This window comes from Phodopus roborovskii, unplaced genomic scaffold (genome assembly GCF_943737965.1).
Source record: "Phodopus roborovskii unplaced genomic scaffold, PHOROB, whole genome shotgun sequence".
Lineage (NCBI taxonomy): Eukaryota > Metazoa > Chordata > Mammalia > Rodentia > Cricetidae > Phodopus > Phodopus roborovskii.
Window position 1 is genome coordinate 21,008,974 of NW_026126409.1, and position 12,985 is coordinate 21,021,958.

Genomic DNA, 12,985 nt, shown 5'->3' on the forward strand with positions numbered 1-12,985 from the left:
TCAGGTGGCAGGTCTCTTTCTCTGGTAACCCTGGTTTCTTAAGCGCAGCCAGGCCCCAAACAACAGAAGTATGTATCTCAGGAGAAATCTCTTGAGATAGGTAAGAGGTACTGATGGGACCATTGCCCTAGAACAGTTTAGAAGCTTGCTGGAGAGAAGCAACAAAGTAAAAAAGACAACTAGCAAACCATGTTAAGTATAAAATCAATAGGTACAGCAGGAGGCTGCAGCATCTCCCGGTGCCTGGGGTGGCAGAGAAGGCTGTTTGGCAGCTCCTATGAGAGGATAAATGGGCTCTGCCCAGGAGCTAAGGGATTGAAGAGTACAAGGATATGCTTATAGGGGTAAGAACCCTTAAAACTTGGCTGTTGCTTCTGCTTTTACTTAGTTTTTGATTATTCATTTATTCAGAAAATGCTTGCTGAATGCTTACTTTTTGAGCACTCAATAAACATTTTATTCTGCATTTCCCTCTTCCCCATTTTGAACCCAGATCTTTGCATATGCTAAGCACAGGACCTACCCCCTGAGCTAAATACCCAGCTTTGTTAGGCTTGCTGCTGGTTTATAACTTAACACTCAAGAGGCGAAGGTTGGAAGATCACCTCGAGTTTGAGGCTACATAGTGAGTTACAGGTTATCCTTAGCTACAGCATAAAACTGCCTCTCCAAAAAAAAAAAAAAAAAAAAAACCTGAACGTCAATAAATCAATAAACTCTAGCCCTTCTCCTCCACCCTTCACATTTGTGATAACATCATGTAGCTTACTATTTTGTCACCTGGTGGCCACATAGGAAACTGTTCAACATCAGATAATTTGGTATTCAAACTGTCACAACTTGGTCTTTTGATTGGTTCCTGAGGGAACAGTTCTTTTCACAGTGTCTCAGTGTCTTTTTACTTGTGTAACCCTTTTGGTGAAGTGACACTCATTATTAAGCCTGAGTCTCAAGGGGGGGAGACCCATAGGGACACCTGTGACTTTATTTTATCAGATATATATCACGTCCAAAGTATTTGAGTGGTGGAAAATGTGGACGAATTCTTCACACCTACCTTGATGGACTTTTAGGAAAATTTGCAGAGCTCTTCCCCCCCCCCCCCATTGCTATGTAACAAGTCTACAGGTTTCTACCACCCATTCAGGTTTAGAATGTGCTGGAATCAAAGCTCTGTCTCCCAATTCAGCTTCATCCCCAGCCCATCTTTCCCCTTTGTTTGAGATAGGGTCTCTAGCACAGGCTGTCTTCTTACTCCCTAGGCAACGAATGACCACCTTGAGCCTCTGATTCTCCTCCACCTTCCCAGTGCTAGGAATCAGGTCTGCACCTTCACTTTTGGTTCATTCCATGCTGGAAACTGAGTTCCTGTCAGCAAAGACCCTACCTACTGTCTTAGCGTGCTTCATTAGGATGTCAGGATTCCTCATGTCCAAGCAGGAACAAGCATTGTCTTTGTCAACATTCCCAACAGGTTTCAGGCCCACTGGACTCAAGCCCATTGGATTAAAGAAAAACAGATTAACCACTCTGTGGACGAATCTGGTAGGAAGGGCATTTCATTCATTAGTAGCATACCGTGGTGTCTTTGGGTTGGCTCTGATTAACCCCTAAGCGGGGAGAGGTGCTCCTCTCCTGCAACTACTCACTTCTTACTTGCTTCCTGAACATTCATTGAAAGCTGGTGATTTCTGAGGCTACCAAGAAAGGCACTGTAGAATTTGCAGGGTCCATTCCAGAGTGAACCACAAAACCTAAATTATGTGGCTGGGGAAAGTTGAGATCCAAGGAAAGGGTCTAAGTAAGGAGGAGGGGATGGAGAGCGGGAAGATCGACTCATCCATCAATTTAAAAAGCTCGTATTTATTGTGAACTATATGAGGGTCCTATTTATTCCTCCACTTTGTGTATATCTTCCTTTCTTTCTTCCTTCCTTCCTTCCTTCCTCCCTCCCTTCCTTCCTTCCTTCCTTCCTTTCTTTTTTACAGATGGAAAACTGAGATTTAGAGCACCAAACCATTCCCTAAGGCACACAGATAATCAAAGATCGAGGTGCCAAGTACAGCCTCAAGATTATAGTGCTAGTCCCCCGTTCCCTCCCCCCCCTCCCGCTCCCATCCCCAAATTTCTGATCTATTCATGGCCTGAAATTCGGGAGCCCTCCAGGCGATGCTCAAGCCAGACCAGACTATAAAACGGCTCTGCTCCGCTCCAGGCTTGTCCCAGGCGGCGGCTTGGGAACTACAAGGCCCAGCAGGCATCTGCAGGGGGAGGAGGAGGAGGTGGGACTAGCGCCGGGTGGGAGTGAGAGAGCGAGCCCTCGCGCCTCGCCGGCGCACAGCGCTCGGAGCGCTCCTGCGGGTACCGTTGTGGGGCCCTCGGTGACGGGTGGCGCTGAACGGGAGCCGGGACGCCGGTGCAGTCGTTGCGTGCCGAGGATCCAGACTGCACAGGGAGCTGGGCTGCAACGTCCGGACTGGACAGACACTGTGCTTAGCGCATTGCGGCGACCTCGCCTTTCCCGGCCGCGAGCGCGCGCCGCAGCTGGAAAAGCAGCGGAGCCCGAGGACTTTTCTCCGCTCCCAGGGGCGCAACACACCAGCGCTGCAGTCAGTGCACACCGCGGCCCCCGGAGGGACGATGGAACCTGGGCTGCCAGAAGCGTGAGGAGCCGCCGCCGCGTTCTGGAGAGTGGGGGGCGCACGATCTGGGGACCCCCGGCGGCGGACCCGAGCCCTCCCCCCGCCCCGCCTCCGGGGCACCAGCTTCGGCTCCATTGTTCCCGCCTGGGCTGGAGGCGCCGGGCTCCGAGTGTCGCCGCGAGTCGTGCCTCGGCCGTGGAGCTCTCACGACCCCACCAGGACCTGGACGGAACCGGGAGACGACTAGTCCGAGCGCAAGCCACAGACACCCGCCGCACCACGGCGAGCTCTCCAGAGGCGGGACCGCAGCGCCAAGTGAGGTAAGAGTCGCCGGCGTCCGCAGAGCCGGCTGGCTGGGCGTCCCGAGCGGCCCCCGCGCTTCGCCCGCTGCAGCCCGCGCCTCCCTCCTCCGTCCTCCCCACCCCAGCTCTACTCCCTCTTCGGCGCCCCGTCCCTCCTCCCTCGGCCAGCGTCGCCGCCCGCGCCCCCTCCCCGCGCGGGGCCCGCCGCTGCTGCCCGCTGCCCAACTTTTCCGCCAACTCGCGCTCCGGGGCTGGCGAGGCAGCTGCAGCGCTCTGAGTCCGGACCCCGACTCTCCCGGGCGAGGAGAGGGCGGCGGAGGCCGTGGGTTCCAGCGGCGAGAAGGGCGGGAGTGGGCTGTGAGGTGGAGCGTGTGTGTGTGTGTGTGTGTGTGTGTGTGTGTGTGTGTGTGTGTGTGTTACGTGTGTACACTCCATCTCTTTTGGTCCTCTTGTGAGGATTCACCCCGATTCAGCCGATGGCTTTAGGCACAACACCCCACATCTGGGACCTTTTTAAGTGTTTTTCCACGTCCCGGAAAGTCTGGGGTCCGGGTTGGGGGCTTGAGGAGGAAAGGAAGTGGTGGGGAAGGCTAGCTTGTCTTGGAATAGGTTGGAAGGAGGTGTCGTCACCAAATGGCTGAATCGGCTTTAGTGGAGAACGAGCAAAGATTCCCCCTTTCCGAGGGGTGGTGGTGATGGTGTTCTAGTTAAGTCTTAGACCTGGAGGACTTCTGAAGGGGTCTGGGGAAGGGGAGGGGGCTGCAGGGTCTGGATCGTTCTGGGAAGTGGGGGAAGGGATGAGGGCCGTTCCCTTGCAGAGCCCTCTGCCCGCTTGTTGCTTCTCTGGCCCAGACCCCCTCTCCGCTCTTCCCGCGCCTCCTCTAGTGGTGTCGCTGGCGGGATAAAACAGGCGAGTACCCATATTTTGAAGGAATTTACTCTTTTTTTATAGTGGGGTTTGCATTTACCCCCAGTGGAGCAGCTGAACACCTTGGGACTGCAGTGGGGGAGTTCTATTTTTCTGGGCCTAGAAGCTATTAACTCATTTGCAAAGCATTTCGGCGGCGTTTTTCTCCCCTACCCAACCCCCCATTTCCCAGATGTAGCTGCCGCATCTGGTTCCGTTTCACCCTACACGGGTACACCGCAGCCACATTATTAAACATCCCTCTTCCTCCCCTCCCCCTCCTAAATTAAAGCTGAGATTCTTCCACAAGTCACCACCACTCCTTAAAATTTCTTGAGACGTGGAGAGGAGGCTTTGGGTTGGAAGAGAAAAGAAAGTTGTGGATCGCAAGTGAGTTTGGATTTCTCCATGCTAGTCCCTCCTGCTGGTGGCGAGCCATGGGTGGCCGGGGGTTGTGCCAAAGAGAATGATCTTGGGAGATGAGGCCATAATTCCCTGGACCGCTTGGGAGCGGCTTGCTTACTATAGGTGGCCCTTGTCGGTGGGTCTGGGCCAAAATAGGCCTTGACGTGTACTGGAGCCAAAGCATCGCCCTTTAATTATACTTGGAGCGTCTGTCCCGTGTGGACACCGCGAGCCCACCTATCGCCACGCGTCCGGGTCCCTGGCGGGGTTCCATACTTGATGAAGGAGCAAGCAGGGTGCAGCAGGAGCAAGCAGGGTGCAGCGGCCGCCTCTGGCAGCCAGAGGTGCCTTACGTTTTCAGTGAGTTCCTTGGGTTGCAGCCCTTGCAAACTTAAAATGGAGTGTTTGGCCGTTTAAACAATCACTTCAGGGCTAGGGATGGAATGTCCATTTTTTTTTTTTTTTTTTTTTTTGCAATATTCTTTCGGGGGCGGGGACAGCAAAGCATCCAAAGGGTCCAAAGTTGGCGTCAGGGTGGGGAGAATTGGTGCCTCTTACCCTCTCCAGTCTTTTAAATTGAAAACACTTCTCTGGTTTCCTCCTTGGGGCGGTAGTTTTGGAGGCTGTAATGAAATCGCACTTTCTCTAGACATGGTAATTAAGGTGACTGTTTCCTTCGCAGATGTACCCTGGTCTTTGCACCTCCGGACCAGTGCTTTTTTTGGAATAGTATCTAAATTGTAGAACCTTTGGCCTGAGATGGTTGAGCAGCAAGTGGCTGTTTTCCTCCCTTGGCCAGGCTCCTGGTTTCTCTGAGGCTTGTTTGAAAGCTAAGTAGCAAGGCCTCTGGGACTGACCGCCCATGGTCTAGCCAATTACCCCCACGCTGGGGTGGTGTCCCTTCCTTTCCGTGACCTAAGGCCGGCAAGCTCAACTAATACATGCCAACTGTACTGATGTCTCGCCTTCTTCCCTAATGGCTTGTTTACATATTTCCCTAGTTGGAACACACTCCTGAGACCCTGCTGACCCCTTCTTACTAAGTGTTTGGGGACTGAGACGCTTTCTGGGGCTTGGTTCCAGCCAGGACATTTACATGTTTCATCAGTGACAAGCTACTTGAAATATGTTGCATTTACTCTTAGTCATAGCTGTCAGCTTTTCAGTGATGGCCATGGGTTGAGAGCCTTGCGTGCTTCCAATGCCAGTTTTAGAGGTGTTTTCACATGGGAGGTTGGACAAACATGGGCATCACTTCCCTTGGTTCCAAGGTACAGTCTTAGAGTGTTGTTTTCCTTGGCCTCTGGTGGTGAAGCATGTTGGAAGTTACCCTTTGAGTAGCAAGTGAAGCAAAGGGACAGAAGGAACAGAGGGCCACCAAAAATGTCATCACTGTCTCCTTACAAAAGAAGATAGAATACATATAGGCACCCTAAACCGGAACTAGCTTTATTCAGGATGGACTCTGGATGAGAAAATTGAATGGAGCATTCGTAGGCAGACTTCAACCCTGGAGACCAAAGAGAATCTGTAGACTGCTGCTAATGACCTTCGTTTTGCTTATTTGTGTTATTGACCTGATGCAAGGCTCAAAAGATTTGTTCCTGTGAAGCTTGGGGTTTTGCAGTTAGTGTCTCCAAAGGCTTTTTTTTTTTTCCTTTTCATGACTTTTTTTTTTAATCATTCTTAAAATTACATTTATTTACTCATTTATTTATGTGTGTGCCCATGGGTGTCACAGTGCTCCAGAAGAGATAACAGGTTGCAAGAGTGCTTTTCAGGCTGGAGAGATGGCTCGGCAGTTACAAGCACTGGCTGCAGCCTGGCAATGGTGGTTCACATCTTTAATTCCAGCACTCAGGAAGCAGAGGCAGATGGATCTCCCCGAGTTAGAGGCCAGGCCGATCTACACAGTGAGTTCCAGACAGCCAAAGCTACACAGAGAAACCCTGTCTCTAAAAACAAAACACTGGCTTTGATTTCAGAGGAATTGGGTTCAGTTCCCAGCATGTATATGGGACAGTTCATAGGAAATCTGTCTCTCCATAGATACCCGAACTAGCATGCACATATACACATGCATATATGTGTAATTGAAAATAAATCTTTTCAAAAAAGAACTTTCTCTTTTCCCATGTGAGTTCAACCTCATGAGGCCCAAGCTGGCTTCAAACTCAGCATGCAGGATGGCCTTGAACTGCTGACCTTTATACATCCCTCCAGAGTGCAGGGATGACAAGTGATACTACATTTCCTCCAAAGCTCTTCAACAGCCATTGAAAGAGATTACAAAACCTGGAGGCAAGGAAAGGGCCCCTGGGCCAGCGAGATAGCTGAGGGCCCCGATCCCTGCCTGTGCGACAGGAGGAAAAGGAGTGAGTGAGAATGGACTTGGATGTCTTGCTCTGAAAAGACCTCACTTTCATCACTTAAGAGGAGTTTGATTTCCTCTTGAGAAACTTTGTCTTGTGTTTCTCTTTCCCAGGGCTCTGGAAGAGGTCTAGCTAAATGCACCCAGGAGTCCAGATGTGGGGTCTTTAGTGAAGGGGCTGGTGTTTCCAGAGGGATCAAACACCTCCAATGGGATAGGGTGTTTTTCCCCCCTCCAGTCTTCGTTGCTCTTAAATAGGAATTCTTTACTTATTACCACCCCTCTGGAAGACATCTTATTTGTGGATGCACGGACACGCAGGCACGCAAGCACCCCAAACCTGGAAATAGTGTTCACCTGGGAAAGTTGTTTGTTCACTGTTACATTTATTTATGTGTATGAGTGTTTTGGTGTTTTGTCCACATTGTATGTATGTGTACCACCTGATTTCTGGTCACTGAAGAGTTCATGTCACTGAGGATGTTCAGTTTCCCTGAAACTGGAGCCACATTGTGGTGCTGGGATCTGGACCTAGCTCTTCAAGAGGAACAAGTGCTGGAAACTCTTGAGCTATCTGTCTCTCCAGCCTGCTTGTTTTTTGAGTCTGGTTCTCATATAGGCTCAGGCTGGCCTCAGGCTTGAAATACTCCTGTCTCAGCCTCTTGAGTGTGAGTGAGATAATAAACACACACCGTACCCCATACAGTTATTACTAATTTTTCAATGTAAAATATTTTTACATGCACAGACACACATAGGAGTTTACTTTGTTTCAGCATTGTTGGAGAGTTGAGCCCAGGGCCTTGCACTTGCTAGGCAAGCAGTTTTACTGCTGAGCTAAACCCCCAGCCTTGTTACCAGTCACTTGGTCTTAGAGGAACCCACAGCCAGACTCTTGGGTATGTATCTTCCTTCTTGAAAGCCTGTTTCTTTCTCTTAATTCCCATGCTTAAAATATTTTTAATAAACCAAACTTCATCATAAACACACATGAGCAATTAGCATTTCTTTCTCTTTTATTTTTGTCTAGTTGTAAGTGTGTATCTGTGTGTCTGAGTATGAACATGTGTCACAGAACGCAGAACCTACCTCACTAGAAGGACCGATGGTCCTTCTACAGCAGCAAGCTGAGTCATCTCCAGCCTTACAATTAACATTTCTTTTGTGCCAGTTACCTAGCGTTTAAAAATGTGTATTAAAGTGATTGTGAGGGAAAAGTTACCTCTGTTTATTAAGTCATCCCAATCTGAAGGGATTCATACTTCTGTACCACAGTCCTCAACTCTGGGGCCTCAATATGTTTAGAACATTTATTTCTCTGGTGATATTGTTCAGATTAGAGTGGCTGGTTAGCACAGGGAACTGGCTGTAGCATTTTTTTTTCCTTCCCTGATAATCTAATCTTTTTTCTTGAATATGTGGAGGTTGAGGAACCTGGAATCCTAGATGCTCATGTCACGTTGGCATTTAAAGAGTTTCAGACTGTAAAATATTTGGGATCTTACGTGTGGGCCTTTTCTGGAAAAGCCGAACCAAATACTTTAGAATCTTAACAACTTCTAAATCTGAAACATGCATGGTTCCAGACATTTCACAAAGAGGATCCTGGACCTGGGTCTATTTCTTTTCAGTCTTTCTTGTCTTCTTTCATTCCATTTAACATAAATGTCCATATCTCCTATGCCAAAGGCCGAGGGTTTTGGGACAGGCAGTTAGGCACCGATCCTACTTTGCAGAACCCTGCAGTCTCTTGGTATCTTAGTCAGGGATTCTGTTGCTGTGATTAAACACCCTGAGTAAAGGTAACTCGAGGAAGAAAGGTTTATTTCAGCTTACAGTTCCAGGAAACTGTCCATCACTGAGGGAAGTCAGGGCAGGAACCTGCAATCAGGAATTGAAAGCCCTAAGGAAGTGCTGTTTACTGCCTTGCTCCTCATGACTTGCTCAGCCTGCTTTCTTATAGCACACAGGACCACCAGACCAGGGGTGGCACTGCTCACAGTATGCTGAGCCCTCTGTCAATCATCAGTCAAGAAAATATATACCACAGGCTTGCCCACAGGTTTTCTCAATTGAGATTTCCTCTTCCAAAATTACTCTATCCTGTGCCAAGTTGATCCAAAACTAGCCATTACACAAGCGGAGAGAAGAGGGTGGGGACCATGAGTAGTAGCCCAGTAAGCACCAGGGGATTTATTGGAAAATCAGAGAACGGGGCTGAGGAGCTAGGTAGCCATGTGGAAGCAGAGTTTTGTGAGATGGGGTCCGCTGATTAGATCCAACCTGGCCTTATTGTGGAAGAGGGACGCTTGCACAGACCTGCAAATACAGTGGGAGCCTCCTTAAGTTTTTGGGTAATAGTATCCTCATTTGAAAGTATGTGAGAAGAAACTGGGGAAATCCACTTTAAACTTACTTGTCTAGGTTTTAAGAATACATTGTATATATTAAGTTTTAGTGTCCCTATTATGTTATTGTAATTTGGGAGTGCTGGCAATGGAACCTAGTGCTTCAAGCATGCTAAAGTACACATTGAACCTGGTCCCAACAAGAAAAAAATTGGTGAGCTATTTTACACACACACACACACCCACACCCCTAAATGTTCATGAACCGTTTCTGTTTTTCACTGGTAGCACACCCTAGTTGGTAGGAGCCATATTTCAATAGCTCAACAGCTGCATATGGTCAGGAGTCACCAGATTTGCTAAGTCTAGAGGACTAAGGATGTGAAGATGGAGTGGGCAAAATACCTGTGGGAAGTTTGCGTTCTATAGAGGGTATTGTCAAGGAATGACTCAAAATACAAGGAGTTTGGGGTCTGGAGAGATGGTTCAGTGGTTAAGAGCTCTGACTTTCCTTCAGAGAATCTGGGTTTGGTTCCCAGCACCCCCACATGGTGGCTCACAATATTTAACTCCAGTTTCAGGGGGGTCTGATGCCCTCTTCTGTCTTCAGCAGGCACACACAGCACACAGACATACAAGCATGCAGAACAAACACATCAAATAAATAATTCTAATTTTTTTTTTAAAATACAAATTTACTAGTATTTCTTCTGTTAGACTATTGCTGTGGAGAGCAGGCTCCTCACTGTGCTGCCCACTTACTGAGCTGTAACCACCTGTGATACAGGAAGACAAAATGTTGTGGCCTCCTTCAGGTGGGAAGCTGAAGCCCAGGGTAAGCAACTGTCCCAGGGTGGCAGTGTAATCAGTAAAATTGGCCACTGGCTGCCTTCTCTAGAGAACAGGAAGATCAAGGCCTAGGTAGGGCCTGAAGAAATGGCTTAGCTGTTCTTCAGGAGGACTGGAGTTCCATTCCCAGGTGATGAATAACCTCCTGTTACTATAGCCATATAGTACAGGATATGATGTCCTTTCTTCTCGGGTACCCATGCACATGTGCACATACAGACACACACACAGATGCAAGTGTGTGTACTTGCAAGTTAATCCCTTAAGATGAAGATGAGAAGGAAGAAGATGACAGATAACTTGGCCCTGAATGCATCAGCTAGTTTTCTTGCATCATTTTTTTAGACAGAGAGATTTGATGTTAATAGACTGTATACCTTTAGAATTTGAAGGACCAAGGCCAAGTATTCCAGGCTCTGACTTCCCACTAGATGCCCTGAAACTTCTGTTGCATAAGTACTTTAAAAGAGACACACTCAGTTTCTTTCATACTGTCCATTTGCTCCTTATAACCACCCAGATGTAGTCAGGACAAATATTTTAACCTTCCCACAAGTATGAAAATAGAAGTCGTGTGGTCTCATCATTGCTTCCATTGAAGACCTCTTCGTCTAGACAAATTGAGCTTTGAATTCTGGGAACCTCAACTGATAGTGGAGAGACTGGTGAGGAGACATGTAGCACTATGGGGAAATGGTCGTGTACACCTACAAGGCTATAGGTCCCACCTGTCATTTGATGAAGGAAGGAGGAAATTCCTAAGGGCTAAGATGTCTGTCTCCAGGATTCCAAATAGTGGAGCACGTACCCAGCAGCCTTTTCATTCCTGGAGTTGATACCAGGAAGCCAAATGTCTATAACATCCTTTTGTTGTGCAGTTTGAGGCCTAGAGGGTAGGAGAGGGAGAGGCAGGAGGAACTCTCGTACCTCTTTTGGAAATGAGTCAGAGAGAAGGTGCCAAAAGTCTGACGTGTCTGAAGCACACTCATCACCAGGCATAGGCTAGATACCTAGGAGGAGGGAGGTGGGCAGACCTCTCAGGGGACAGGGTGACAGGTGGAAGCTGCTGTCTGCTGCAATCTAATCAATCACATCACTATGACACCACCTCCTCCCATCCACCCTGTGTTGATATAAAGATTTAGTGGTCAGTTACTGTGGGACTCAGGTTCTTGTCAAGTTTGCCTTCCTGGATAATAGCCCCACACTGATTAGATATGTCGTTGGGATATGTGAGATGTGGGTTTAGAGGCGTCTTCGGTTGTGCCTGACTCTAGCTCCTGACTGGCCCTGAGTGGCTTGTTTCCGAAGATCTTTCTGTCCACCAAAGAAACAGAATCAGGAACTTGTAATTTCCAGTATTGACTTGGATTTGTCCTTATCATCCCCTTGTTTCTCTGGTGTATGGGAATCTTCCTGCGTCTGCATTACGAGGAGAGCTAGTTTTTGTTTTTTTTTATTTTTTTGTGTTGGGGATGAGCTCAAGAACTTCTGTGTGCTAGGCTGAGATGTATCCCAGTTATGTGTGATCAAATTATTTGCATTCTCCCATCTTGAATTAATATCCCTCAAACCTGGGGATCAAGTCGTAGTGTTGCTGTTAGCAAAGTACTTAAGTGTACCCCCTACCCCTGCCCCAGCAAGACAGGCTTTCTCTGTGTAGCCCTGGCTGTCCTGGAACTTGCTTTGTAGACCAAGCTGGCCTCGAACTCACAGAGATCTGCCTTCCTCTGCCTCCCGAGCACTTGGATTAAAGGCATGTACTACTGCTGCCCAACTTAGTACTTAAGTTCTTAGACTGTCAGTTTCTTCATCTCTTAGCAGAAACTAGTACTAACCCTTAGAAACAGGGAGGGAGGAATAAAGTAAATTTTATAGTTATAAATGTATTTTACTTATATACAGTCCATAGAGTATTCAGTAAATATTTCTTCCATTTCTAGTCCTTTTCCTAAATTCAGAAAAGTAAGAAGAAAACCAGAAGAGAAATATTTACTTCGCTTTTGGTTTGAAATTATTAATTTTTTTCTTTTTCTTTTTGTAAACGTTTAGAGACAGCTAGTGGTAGTACATACACATTCTGCTAACCAAGGTTTTGAGGGGTTTTCTGGCAGCCAGGACTGACTCACTAGAGAGGGATCCTGCCTGGTTCAGATGGAGGCAGGCTGAAACACCACATTAGGGCATGTTCCGGAGGCAGATTCTCTGAATAGTTTAGATGGTTTCCTGGAGGACAGAAAACACCTGGAAGACAGAGATTGTCACCCCACACATAGTGCCAAGCAATCTGTCACTGTAGATGTTTTGCCATTAATCATCTATTCTTTAGGACTGTAGGAAGTTTTAAATTTTACCGCCACAGGGCCAGGGTGGTGACTCATCAGGGAAAGTTGCCTGCCTGCCTGCCAGCCTGAGGTCAATCTCCATAACCCATGTAAAGGAGAGAACCGACTTCATGGAGTTGTGCTCCGACCTTTGCATGTGTGCTGTGACAGACACAGCCATATACTCACATACATACACACAACAATAGTAAATAAAAGAAAACATTTAATATATATGTATATATATATCATATATATATAAAATGCCTTCATAAACCCGAGAAGGGTCAAAGGTCACAGAATCCATGGCTTTAGCTAGAGCTGTTTGAGTCAGCCTCTGCAAGTCCTTGACTGTGCCTCACCATGTAGGACCCTGGTCTCCTCACCCTCACTTCTCATGGCTGTCAGACATCATCCATCACCATCCAACCTCAGAGGTAGCTGGATCCACCTCACTGTGCCCTGTTCTGTCTTCACCCTAAGTGGTGAAGCATGTGTTCTCTGGGAGGGAGACTGGTAGAGCTGCAAGTGCCGATGAGTCTTAACATTTTAGAGGCACAAAGAAAGTCCTTAGAGAGCTGGGAATAGATCTCTGGGATAGAGCACTTGTTTAACCTGTGAACAGCCTTGAAGTTCATCCCTAGTGGGCGAGGGGAGTTTTCTGGCATCTTATTGCATATGTCTAGGGAGATTTTTCAGGGTTTCCATATTTCTTATGACCTACTTGCCTCCTATTTCTTTTTCCTTTTTTTTTTTTTTTTTTTTTCTTTGTTTCTTATACATAGCCCTGGCTGTTCTGAACGCACCGTGTAGACCGGACTGGCTTTGAACTCACAG

At 47.7% G+C, this 12,985-nt stretch overlaps 1 protein-coding gene across 13 annotated transcripts in view; it reads left to right on the forward strand.

Annotated features, from left to right (window-relative positions):
• The first annotated feature begins 2,772 nt into the window (after nucleotides 1-2,772).
• Fgfr1 (fibroblast growth factor receptor 1) overlaps nucleotides 2,773-12,985 on the forward strand; it is a 54,390-nt gene continuing 44,177 nt past the window's right edge. For 11 of the 13 annotated variants that reach the window (XM_051182152.1, XM_051182149.1, XM_051182147.1 and 8 more), the window contains exon 1: nucleotides 2,820-2,962. The gene's annotated coding sequence lies outside the window, so the exon portion shown is untranslated. Of the gene's footprint in view, nucleotides 2,963-3,247; nucleotides 3,267-12,985 lie in introns of those variants that run through there. The other 2 variants (XM_051182153.1, XM_051182146.1) reach the window with 2 other exon arrangements.